At 35.7% G+C, this 13,228-nt stretch overlaps 1 protein-coding gene across 37 annotated transcripts in view; it reads right to left on the bottom strand.

Annotated features, from left to right (window-relative positions):
• trol (terribly reduced optic lobes) overlaps positions 1-13,228 on the bottom strand; it is a 344,072-nt gene that overhangs the window by 145,223 nt on the left and 185,621 nt on the right. For 8 of the 37 annotated variants that reach the window (XR_012456028.1, XR_012456029.1, XR_012456030.1 and 5 more), the window contains exon 2: positions 8,299-8,395. The exons of the other annotated variants lie outside the window; for them this stretch is intronic. The gene's annotated coding sequence lies outside the window, so the exon portion shown is untranslated. The remainder of the gene's footprint in view (positions 1-8,298; positions 8,396-13,228) is intronic. 37 annotated transcript variants of the gene reach the window in all.

The raw sequence follows: 13,228 nt of genomic DNA, 5'->3' as shown, positions 1-13,228 counted from the left end.
GGACTTGAAGCTGTCGTTAGTTCAATGAAGGATCGCCAGCTAAAGTGGTTAAGTATTTATTCTATAGCTTCGCTTCTTGACCCAAAGTGCCAATCACTGTTGAGTTAGTCTGTGAAGAATAAAATACAGTAAGAAGATGGAGATGAGAACTGAGCAGAGGTGGCTCAGAGGAAGATCACGATTTAATTAACATGCTGGGGCATTTACTCAATTGCCAGTACGAGCAAGATTCCACTGAAGTACAGAGATCGCTTAAACGGATGGTAAGAGGCTCAGTGAATGGGCACAAACGCTGCTGAAAGATACAAGAGCTTCAAGAAAATGGCTCCAACGATTTTCCTTAAACTTTGTGAGTCATTGCCAACATGTCCGACACTTTCCCAGGGAAATTCTGTGTAATGCATGTCTGTGTGATAGGCTGACAAGCTAAGTGTTAAGTGACTTCCAGTACGGTCTCACCACTCGCATACAAATGCAGGTGAACCTGAGTAACCACATCACCAACTCCAAATTTGCAACGGCTGAAGGAGAAAGCCATGCCAGTCTTGTAAGTGTTTGTATCAAATGTTTTTTTTGGAATTCATTACTGAAGAAATAAGTAGATTCAAAGTTGTACTGATCATAGGCTAACGGGTTTAAGCGACAAAGGAGAATCTTTGAGTGTATCTAAGACGGTTAAAATTAAATATGATATAAAATAACTAAAATGAATATTATATCAAGAAAGAAAAGGATAAAAGAAAACTTTAAGAATATAAAAGAAGAGATAAAAATAAACATTGGGCAAAGAAGACGTTTATGATTTAATAAAAAGGCTACATTTGAAATATTTATAGAGTGAGCCGCCACCGTCAGTTTTTTCCCCTTGTATTTATTACAAGGGAGAAATAAATAAAAAACACATTCACAAGGATTTTGCCCATTGGTTGTAGTTGTTTAATCAGTATTCAACTACCGTAACCAACTCGAATTCCCCCTTCAAGCAGGGCGGCAACCATGACTTCTGATACTAATTAATCTCATTTATAAGGCTCTCTCAGTTTTCCCTTTTAATTTTTAGCTATTTATTTATTGTATTTAATTAAGAATCTGCTTGTGATCGTACAATGGGAAATTCAGGCCAATTTAATATTTCTCTCAATAAGAGATCTGAAAAGCTTGAGAAAGAAAGAAGAGCGCTACAATGGTCAAGAAGTGAGACAGTTAACCAAACCAATCAAGGAATCAATTTCCATGATTAACACACTCATTATTACTGATTTTAAGGTTAATTACATAGGAAATAAACAACTAAGGCTCAGCAGATAAATATCTATCTGTACGATGGACATTAACTAATATCAACATATATTGATGTTGTCAATTGACAATATATCAAACTTAAATGTCAGAAAACTCCCAACAGCTCACATCATCGCAGACAACTGTACTCGAAGTTCGTACATTTGGCACAAATCTATTATTATAGAATTGACATCCCTAGAAAATCGATACAATTGTAGAATAGTAGTTAAATTTATTTTAAAGTAATATTAATAAATAGAATGCAAAACTGTTTAGCAGATAGTTTCAAATTTTAGACGCTCCAAAATGGTCGACCTACACATTGCGTCTGATTCGTACAATGTACTTCAAGTATACAGAAGATAATAACTAGCTAAAATCAAATATAGATCCCATTTAGGTCCTACTTTTTGGGAATCGCTAACCAAAAACCTGCGGTATGAAGCCCACAGCTTCTCAGAACTAAGTACTAACTGTTTTTAGTTCATTTCAACGATAGTCAGCCTAAATGAAGTCCCTTTTCTGCTTGACTTCTCTCCACAATTTGTCCTGCTTCCTCTAAAGTGTTTAATTAGATTTAGATGAGATGTAGCTTTCATACGAATTCTGCTTTTTAAGTTGACAAGCAAATCTTTTACCGCTGCTGTACCTTTCTCTAAACTGTTGAAAAGAATATTAAGGTTGAATTAGGGAGGCATACAGCAAGTTATCGTCAGTTCTAAATTTCTGGATTTCCTGCATCTTCATTTCGAATCTATCGTGAGGCGGATTTTTAGAAGAATACTAGTGCTAAGCAAGTTCTCTTAGTAGGTCATTTCTAAGTCAAAGCTGCGTATTTCGATCCTGCAGATCATATTAATGGTGTAAATGAAGGTTCTGTCACCAGGGAAAACTCCTACCAATAGTTCCTTGGTTGCTCAAAATTATCATCTTTTTTTTTCGAGTGACTTGTCACGACTTAACCCAGATAAAATTCGTGATTAATTTCGGCAGCTTGATTTTAATTAGTTGGCATAGACGTCTAAGGCGCTAGTTGCTGGCATGTAAAGGAGAGAATTCTGGTGTAATTCGACAATAAATAATAATAATAGCGAGTTTGGTATTTGATTGGCCACTATTAGAAGTTATGGTGAAGTTCTGAAGCGTTGTGTAGGTCTTAATTAATACACAAATTGTTGTTGTACACGCCACACAAGTTTTCGGCACCAACCTGCTTCATCTAGCCAGCAAGGCCGGCTTGGTGTTTGGCGAGTTGTTTCTTGTCACATGGTTAGGCTTAAACTCTTATAGGCTTTCTTTTCTTTTCAATTCTTCAATCATTACTCTGTTTTTATAAAATTGATATTATGTCTTTACATGTTGTGGATAATATGTGAAAATTAAACCCAATGTACACGCAATTTTTTTAAAAATTCTTGAATTGCGACAAATTTTTATCTTTTATTTTCTCTTTCAACTGATGAGGTAATATGATGCTAACACTTCAGAATATCACATTAACATCTCGTCAATTCCAACTTTTTTTTCCAGTTGAAAATTCAATTTTGAAAATTTGGCACGATTGCTAGAGAAAGGTGTAATTGAAAGGGCAATAATCGTAAATCCTAAAAGATAGATGCAAGAAAAGAAAAAATTAAGACTGTGGAAAGAGTACATTGAGAAAAAATATAATAATCTTGAGCTTAATAATGTTCGTAACTGAAAATAGGTTTTCTTAAAACTATGAGAGTTTTTGAAGTCTTTTTAGAGTAATGAACCCATCTTAAAGACACAGTTAGTAGGGAAATGACTGTTCAGCCCTCTTAGTTATTTCAGTTAGGTGTGCATTCTAGGTGTGCCCGAATCAATCGTAATCCCAATGTCCTTTATTTCGCTAGACATTCTCGGAGTTTCAAAATATAAACAAAATAAAAAAAGTAAAAAACTTCAGGCTAACAGATTATTTATTAATTCCTTTAATAGATCGTAAAATTAGTCTTAATTAATTTAAAAAAACAAAAGCATTAATTTTAAATTATAGGTTGTTGCCATAAAGCAAAAAGGGAATTTTAACGGCTAATCTCCTCCGAATGTCTGCCTGTACATAACTGAATCTGTTAGGGAGTTCCGCTGTCCGCCTACAGTCAACATCTATCTTATAATTATCAGCAAATTAACAGAAATTAGATTCTTGTCAGGGCCAAACATCATTAGGGCGGTGCTAATCTTTTCTTTTTCATAAATGTAAAAATTAAAAAAAAAAAAAATTCTTAAAGGAGGTCAAACAAAGTTCAGTGTTTGGACTGCTGAACATCAAACCTAGTCTGCTGTAGATAGCCTAGTCTCTTAGATGGAATATCGCAACCAGGAAAAGAATTCTACACGCCAAAATCGGTAACCAAACACGGTATACTAAATTATATATGGATGGCATATTTTGTCATATTTACAGCGAATTGTCAGAGTTATCTACTGTTAAGATCATTGTAAGTTGGGTATTTGTAGCTTCCAGCTGTTCATATTGCAGGGGAAATCAAAATTTCTGCTACTTGGAAAAATTGATATAAACAATTCCTTGGTAGCTCCAAATATGTTTATTATATTAATTTTGAGTGATTGGCTCTACTTAACCACTAGCCTGCGAGATTTGGTTTTGCCTGTATATCTACTTTCATCACATGTAACAATTCAATCACCTAGTCAATATTCTAGCATCTATTTCGTGGATGGAATAGCCCCAGTCAGGATGGTGTTAGAAAAGTACTTTTCACAGCTTTTCGGTGGGAAACCAAAAGGAGATTAACAGAACTTTTCATTCTTTCCACGCTAGTGTTTCTTAATATTTTCCTGATTTCAATTATAATAACAAAAATAATAATGGCAGTTTTCTGGCTAAAGAAGTTCGAAGGAGCAAAAACCTTACTTTAAAGATGCCATTAAAACATGCGATATGTATCTGATTCTGATTTCTAAGGGAGTCAATACATTTTCTGTAAGCTTCAAACATTCAATACAATTGTGAGCTTTTTAGAAAACCGTAAACTGTATTTTCCGACGAAAAGGATAAAAAATAAAATAAACCATCACATGAACATTATCAAACGTCAGATAAATTGTAAATAACATTTGAAAATTGGTTACTTCCTTTTCGACTTAAACGATCTACTTTAAAAGATAATTTCATTGTATTTTAAGTAAATTTTATCTTGTTATTTTTGTTAGAATTTTATTAAAAGGAATCCATCTTGCCAGTTAATTTAGAAGTTAAAGATGTATTGCTGTACGTACATTATGCTTTAACACAATTAGTGAAACGCTATAGGAAATAAATGGTATTTATGAGTGAAGTTTGAATTGCGGATTGTGGCAGTGGATGAGGAAGCGAAGATACACGCACTGTCGGCCATCCCCAACACACCTATTTTTCCATTTTATTAAGATTTAATCAATAGTTTTGTTGAGTGTATCTACACTTGTCAGAATTTGAAAAGTTTTATTTATACCCTTAAAACTAACTGTGAGGTGTTTGAATGTGCTTTAGGCGGTTAACATTTTAGGTAATGTTTTAAGTGGAGAAAGCGTGGTGGAATGCCCATTCCATTTAGCCGCTGGAAGTGAAGATGGGGCGGAAGGTAGTACGCTTGGCAATACGCTATTCTAGCTCATATACATAGTTATGCTTGGCGTAAAACCAGCGTTAATATTGCCACAGTTGTATTTAGCGCCACTTCTTGCACTTCTTCTTGTGCCGAGTCTACACACACCTCCCAAACCAGAACTCCCTGTTGCGCTTGTTGGTTAGCAAACTGGATTATACACTTGTTAGACGGCGTATATTAATTTTAAAATTAGATTTATACACCTTTCGTAGTCCTCATTCCATTTGTTGAGAGCGGCTAGCCATGTGTTTTGGTGTAAAGTTTATGTTTGGTGTTGGTGTGCAGGATGCTAGCGGCCGATGGAAGCTGTGGTGGCTGTTAAAATTGCAGAGTTACCTTCCATTCTGTGGTTACCATTCTGGCCGGTTACCCACTCTTTCTACTTCATTTTAAATACTTGGTCGCTTCCTACTGGAATTCATAAACCAACACTAAGCCCCAAGTTCGCCAAGACACCACAAACCTTCCCTTCTAGCTGTAAGTATGACAGGTTATTTGTTAAATTTCTATTACTCATTCCTAAGACAACTGCTATCAAATAAAGTAGTACTCATTGAACTGTCGGCACGGGAGATATGCCTAGGTATCTGCATGAGGCTTTTGGACCCCTCTACATCTAGGCTTGAAGAAAGAATTTTTGTTTTTATGTTGGCAGATTCTTAGACCAATTAATGAAACTACGCTAGACCCATATCTCATTGAAGGAAAATTATAGAAGGGCAAAAATAATTACAATAATAAGAGTAAAACTCTCAGAATTCCTCAAAAGTAAGGATCAAAGATCTTTAAGGATGCCGTTTTAATTTTAGATCAGATGGTTTCCAGTGATTAAGCAGATTTCCTAATGATAATACTTGAGAGAGGGAACTGCAAAAATCGTTGACAAAGCAATTCCAGTAGATTAAAAAGTTTCAAAAAAACCGAGGAGAGAAAATCACAGATATCAGAGTTTTAAGCTTTAAGACAGAGGAAATATGTAATTTAGAGAGGATAGAAATCTGGTTCGTGAATGTCCTGGAGTCAAGCTTCAGGACTCTGAGGTGGCCTTTTGGAGAGTCTAGAAAGTTATTATACAGATGAGAGGATCTGCCACACCTAACAGCGAAAAGCTCTTGCAAATGGAGAATATTGAGTGAAGACCAGATGTTTGGGATGTGAATCAATGTTAGATAAAGGTGAAGGAAGTGCAGTCCATTCCGCACTGTGTGCACCCAGAAATCTTGGCTGCAGAAAGTACTTAATTCGCAATCTGCAACTTCCTTAAAGAGAGTTTGCGACCTTTCAGTCAAATTCAAGGTGAATTCAGTTTTGTCACAATTACAATCATCTAGTTAAAACCAAAAGTAACGTCATATACGAGGGTCGTTTGAAAAGTCCGTGCAAAGTCAGAGAGACAGCACTACTGGCGCATATCGAAGTTATGTTTAGTTAGTAGCATCTCTTGGAAGAACACACACCAAGTTTCAGCCAGATCGGTCTATTTCTTTGTGTTTGGCATTCGTTTGAATTGAGGAAGTCGAGTGATTTTCAAAAAATGGACGAAAAAGAATTTCGTGTGTTGATTAAACACTACTTTATGGAAGGCAAAACGCCTCAGGAGACAAAAGAGAAGCTTGATAAACATTATGGTGACTCTGCACCTTCGATTAGAACAGTTTATAAGTGGTTTCAAAATTTTCGGAGTGGCCATATGGGCACAAGTGACGCTGAACGTTCTGGACGCCCTGTTGAGGTTACTACTCCAGAAATCATTGATAAAATCCATGATATGGTGATGGATGACAGAAGAGTGAAGGTGCGTGAGATTGCTAGTGCTGTGGGCATCTCGAATGAACGGGTACATAATATTTTGCATCAACATTTGGACATGACAAAGCTATCCGCAAGATGGGTGCCGCGGTTGTTCACGTTTGACCAAAAACGATATCGTGTGAAGTGTTGCAAGGACGATTTGCAGCTGTTCCAGAAGAATCCGCAGGACTTTAAGCGTCGTTTCGTCACTTGGATGAAACATGGATACATCACTACACTTCTGAGATCAAAGAACAATCTAAACAATGGGTTACCAAGGGGGAATCTGCGCCAAAAAAGGCGAAGACCGTTCCTTCGGCCGGAAAGATTATGGCGATTGTCTTTTGGGATTCGCAAGGAATAATCCTCATCGACTATCTGGAAAAGGGTAAAACTATTACAGGTGCATATTATTCATCGTTATTGGACCGTTTGAAAACCGAGCTGCAAGAAAAACGCCCACGATTGGCCCACAAAAAAGTCCTTTTCCATCACGACAACGCACCAGCTCACACCTCAGCAGTTGTGGTCGCAAAATTAATGGAAATAGGGTTCCAACTCGTTTCACATCCCCCCTATTCTCCAGACTTGGCTCCCTCGGACTACTATTTGTTCCCCAATATGAAGAAATGGCTGGCGGGAAAAAGATTTTATTCAAACGAGGAGGTGATTGCAGAAACGAATGGCTATTTTTCAGACTTGGACAAATCCTATTATTCGGAAGGGATCAACAAACTAGAGCAGCGTTGGACGAAGTGTATAAACCTAAAAAGAGACTATGTTGAAAAATAAAAAAGGTTTACCCCAAAAAATTAAGTAGTTTTTATTTTTGCACGGACTTTTCAAACGACCCTCGTAAATATTTCTTCTATCAGCCGTTGCCACACACTGGCGTGTGAGTATTCATTCTACAACTCAATAATTTCAAACACTTTCAATTTTCCATTTGTTTCTAAAGTTTTGTTTGGAAATGATAGAATCACTTTATAATTCGTTCTTTATTTCCTCTCTTTTGGCTGTGGTTTCTTTAAAAAAAATAAATAAATATTGGGCACTCGGAGAATTATTAAAAATAAGTGATGAATATAGTGGTGCAAGTCATCGACACTTTGACAGCAACCTTTTATATGGCGAGAAAGTACACGAGCTAGATTTTTAATTACTTTGAACCAAATTTAGAATAAAATTCTGTCGTATCAGAGATTGCTCGCGACAGAGCTTAAGTAAGTCATTGAGTACGTAGGACTTAGAGCGGTAGACTGCCTCAAGGTACAGTTTTCAGTATGTTTCTAAGAAGTTATGGAATGAAATAATATAGTTTTTATTTAAAGATCGTTATTCTAATTGCTCGTAAAACAGTGATGAGTAATCAATTCATGTTAGTTTTTATTTTTTGAAAAACAGTTAATTCTTTCACCAATTTGGTTAATTGAAACAAATATTTACCAGTATGTTTATTTTTAATTTTTAAATTAGAATAAGCAAAAGCATTGCTTACTTTAGAAATGGAACAAAAACCTTGCCACTGCATCCAAATTTGTTAAAATAATCAATAATCAGTTTGAATGTAGACATATTTGCTTACCTTGGCATGAACAGCTAACAAAACATAGGACAATTATGACGGCTGTAGTAAACATATCATTACTTCTTCGATTAGCGGAGTTATCTGTGCTTATCTCCTGTTGCAGACACATACACAAATAAAAAAAAAATCTAATTTTCGATATTCCTATTTCTATGTTGATTAGAAAGAGAAAACCTTTTGAGGCGCTGAATCAAGTATATTAAGCGAACATTTGTGTTGGTAGTTGGTGCTTGTTATTTCTCAATGAGGCAGCATTTTGTTTTTAAATAAATTAAAGAATTGTTTATTTTGTTTAAAATATATAACTAAGAGCAGATCTCTGTAAGAAATAGAGTGCCCGCAAGTCACTTGAACGGGGTGATTTCATACTGATGGTAACGCGTAAAATTAAAAACTATTAAGTAATATTAAGAAATCTCTGAATTTTCAACTTTTTTGCAATTTTAAAAGTACAAGCTACGCTAGTAAAAATTGTTACAAGTATCCAAAAAAGGATGACTGGTTAATGACAGTTATCAAACAATAACCATCATAAGGTGGCTAACAAGCCGCGAGATCTCAGTCTTCAGGTAGATTGCCACGAAGAGGAGAAAAGAATGGCACTAAGAGGATTAGGATTAAGTGAAAAATTACCTTGAAATCAGTTTAATCCGGATTGTGCTAAGTCTGGATGAATGGAACTTCTAAGTGGAAATCTATTGTCCAGTATGAGACTAAATAAGGAGCATCGACTATGTTTCTGCATGTTTTGAGATTCGTCCGTTTTGCAAGTCGAACATCTAAATTAGCGCAAGCAGTAATCAGTGAAGTCTTTTGTTCTTTCGGAGTGTATCAATTTTCCATTTGTTTCTAAAGTAATGTTTGGAAAAAATAGAATCAATGAAATTGTTGAAGAGATTTTTGATCAGAGTGTTTTGGGATCATCAGGAACTTTTGAGATCAGCAGATAAAGAGTCAAACGCTGGTAAATGATTCTTACAACACTTCGACAGTTCGTTTTTCTAGATGAGATAGATGAGTAAAATGCTTTTAGCTATTTTAATCAAAAACTTCACTTGCTCAAAATTATATAAAAATTAAGGTTTTTAAAGAAATCCCTTCTTAAATCATCCTTGATTATCCTACAGGACAATGTTCAAGTTGTACTGTTATTGAATGAAGGATGTTTACACATTGACAACTTTTAATATTGTCTTCTGACTTCACCAAGAGAAAGAAACAAGATAAAACAAGGAGTGCCAATAAGAATACACGGTTAATATTACTAGATAAATATTTAACCAGCAAGGTCTTACTTTTATTTGATGCACTGTAAGGGTTTACCAGCGGCATTGATTGCGGGATGGTGGAGCGCGCGGTAATGTCGTGACGAGAGGTTATAAGTTCTAGCGAGCGGCTAAATGATGACGCTTACTTTCATATTCTCCTGTCCACATAGATCATGCTCACCGCGACTTAAACTTGTATCAGCTTTTAACCTTCTTAGTACTTGACTTTTCATTGTCGGCGTTTAATATTTCTTATATGCACACAGATATTGTAACGCCTGCGATTATATGCTTGCATGTGAATGCTTCTATTGAGAAAACCAGTCATAAAAGTTATTAATAAAATATCTGTTGGGAATTCAGTAACAAAACAATTATTTCAGTGGCTGAGGTAATGAGTAGTGATTACACACTTCTTTGTATTTTGAGCAATGATTGTTAAAGTAACGAGTTTATAAGTAATTCCTCAATATAAACGAACTAAGGTGAGCGGCAGGAGACTCACGCTATTCAGTACAGAACTTTTGTAAATTGATAGACAAAAAGGTCCTTTTTTGTGCCGAAAGCACAAAATAAAATTTAATATGTTTTTTGAATAATACCTAAAATAATTACTGGAGGAAGAGTAAGTTGTGTAATGTCAGAATATACAATCTGAAGAACTGGCAACATCTTGTCTCCCGCTTTAGATACGTCACAAACGCCAAGTCTTGCACGATGATTTCAAAATTGCTTTACAATTTAGAAAATATAAAAAACAGACGAAGAGTGAGGCGCTTTTAAAAATAATAATAATAATAAAACAGAGAAAAATGATAATCCAGTAAAGCTTTATTAGTGTGATTCGTGTACATGTATAAAATATCATTGTTTGTCACGGCATTCATTTGCTACCTATCTTATTTACTTTATATATTTTTAGTTCCTCTACTTTATTATTTATTTGTTGACTTCTTTTGTGTCTTTTCTTTGTAGAAACAGGCTGTACGAGGTTCTTAAACGTTTCCATTTGCTGTGCTTCCTTGCCGAGACGCCACGCCGCAGTCATTTGTTTGCTTCCCCCACCCCCGCTTAAACATCCTTTTTACTTTTTACTTTTATGTGGTAATACTGATAAGACTTCCCAGAAGTTATGATCCCCAGGAGTTATCGCTTTAACTTCGCTACAACTTACGGACATCAATGAACTTAATGCTTAACTAGTTTCTTTTTGCCTGCAAGCAGGCTTTGTGATCTTAGATCATACATCGGTAACAGGTTATTTATACTTTTCCATTTGGTCTTTGTTGGTGGTGCCCCCTTAGCAAGCATGTCGTCAACCATTTCTTTGGCTTTAAAGCCGCAGTGTCCGTCCCCTTATCCAAACAAAACTAATGGGTTTCTCTCACTTTGAAGGTGCCCTATAAATCCTATAATCTTTTCGACGATGTGATTATTGTCTGAGGCATAAATTTGATAACTTATATAGGGCACAATAGCTTAAATACATAGAATAATGATTCTGGGTCGCCTACATAAATGGAATACAGTATGAGGTTAGAAATAATCGATTTAGCGCGATTTCTGGATGACAGATTTTAAATCATCACCTTAAAATGATCAATTTATTCACAGGACGGACTCATATTGCTCCGAAAGAGTGCTTTGGTCATAAGGGTATCTTCTTGTGTGCCGAAATGAGAAATTCTTAAGTTCTGACGGTCTCCATCATGAAATTATTGTCCCTTCTAAGAACGAAAAAAACTTAAAAAATTTGGTAAATAATATTGTGATATAGTAGTTTAATTTGTTTATGCAGGGAGTTAGTGGTATCTCTAAAGGGTAACAATTTTTCAATATGTCTTAAAGATATGCGCTGAGGGAACGTCGAGCGGTTACAAATCAAGCGATGTAAGACAGAGATGGTCCAAAATTATTAAAATGGAGGAGGAGAGAAAAATTCGCCTTTAAATTCCGCCTTTTTAAAAGCGTTCCATTTTTATTAACTTAGAGTGAAAAAATGTAATATAATAGAAGGTCTAACTTGCAATCACAGAGTATTAAGCGTGGACATGAAAATAAAAGTTTAAAAAAAGAATAATTAGTTTTAATCAATAGTTAATTCACATTATAATGGGTGAATGATCAATAAACTGTAACAGACAGATCGGTAAACAAAGCTTGCATGAAGCCACTAATATAGCATTTTATTGTAGGACGGGTGCTGGAGGGACGACCCACATTAAGATCTCTGGTCAGATATAGGAATACCTGAAAACATGAATACATGAAAACTACAGAATATTTCAGCTGGGCATTTCTGGTTAGAGAGGCATGTTTGGGTAGTAAATTGGGTGTTATGTAATGATTGAAGCAGTTGCAAAAGCCAACTCTGTTACTATTACAATTGGCAGAGTAAAACTGTGGTTCCGAGGTGCACATTACGAGCCTCCTTCATTCACTCTGCTGCCTAGATCTGCCCAATCGGTCATCAATTACGGTCATAACGGCAGCAATTTTCCTGTTCTCAGTTCAATCACAGTGTAGTGTACACTTCACCGCAGAACTCCTTGTCGGACACGCTCTTACTTCACATTATTACCACCTCCTCTCCTTTACGTACCCATTAGCCAAACAAGATTTACTTTAATGCTTGAATAGAGTTTTAATGTCATTTTACCTAAATACTTAACTTTTTCTTTTCGCTTGCGATGATCGATGTTAAGCTCGTCACACTTACACAGTGAATACTTTAAAAGCATCAACTTTCTTTGGACAAACTACACTAGACAGAGCCAAAATTGATCTACTGGTTAGCAGTGGACAAACCCTTTACAATCCGCAAACTTGTGGCAGGATGCGAGGGTGTTAAGCTACTCTCTTAAAGGGCATTTTCGAGTAATTTAAAGCCCTGTACTTACATAATGTTAACGTGAATAAAGTGAGTTTCCAAAGTTCAAAGTTTGAAAAAAATGCTTAATCGGAAAGGCACATTTCTTGAAAGTTTTTTCAGTTTACTCTCGGAAATGGAGTCCTGTCGATTACTTTAAAGTTGGCGGACGAAGTACTTCTAGATTCTTCTGCTTACATAGAAGGGAATCAGTTTTATTTGATACTTGATTTCGGTAAAATGAGTTTTGAGAAAGGGTTTACTTTGGATTCCCCCCCAAAGTGTTATTCTGCGAACAGCCACCACATAGCTCATACAGATTAATAGGATGGTTATGTGTGCGAATTCAAGTTTTGAAGAAATTCAACCAGAAGTGTTCATTTCTTGAAAGATAACTTCACAGCCTTTGCATTGTCTGCTCAGATATCTGCTCAGAATTCTTTTAAATGAAATTTATTTTAAGGCGAGATTTTATGAAGTCACGCCCCCCCCCCGTAAAAATCCTTTCAGCTTATAATGTGGAAAATTTGAAACAAACGCACCATGGGAGTAATACAAAGTTAAATTATTAAAGTGTGTTTTTAAATTAGTAAATCCATGAGTTTAATTCTCTGCATTGTTTGTAACATTAGTTTCTAGACTTCTATTGTAATATTTTGTGGCTTGATTAGAAGTGAATGGATACTTAGGAATATTATTTATGGGAAATACTGCCATCAGTTTTTAGGAGGGAAATAATCTGTGACGACCTGAAAGATGAACTAAATCTCAGGACGCACAGATCCGGTGG

This window comes from Rhodnius prolixus, unplaced genomic scaffold (assembly GCF_049639745.1).
Source record: "Rhodnius prolixus isolate KJV_2025 unplaced genomic scaffold, Rpr scaffold_2, whole genome shotgun sequence".
NCBI classification, from domain to species: Eukaryota; Metazoa; Arthropoda; class Insecta; order Hemiptera; family Reduviidae; genus Rhodnius; species Rhodnius prolixus.
Note: the sequence above shows the minus strand (reverse complement) of the source record. Positions and strands in the feature narration are given on the sequence as shown.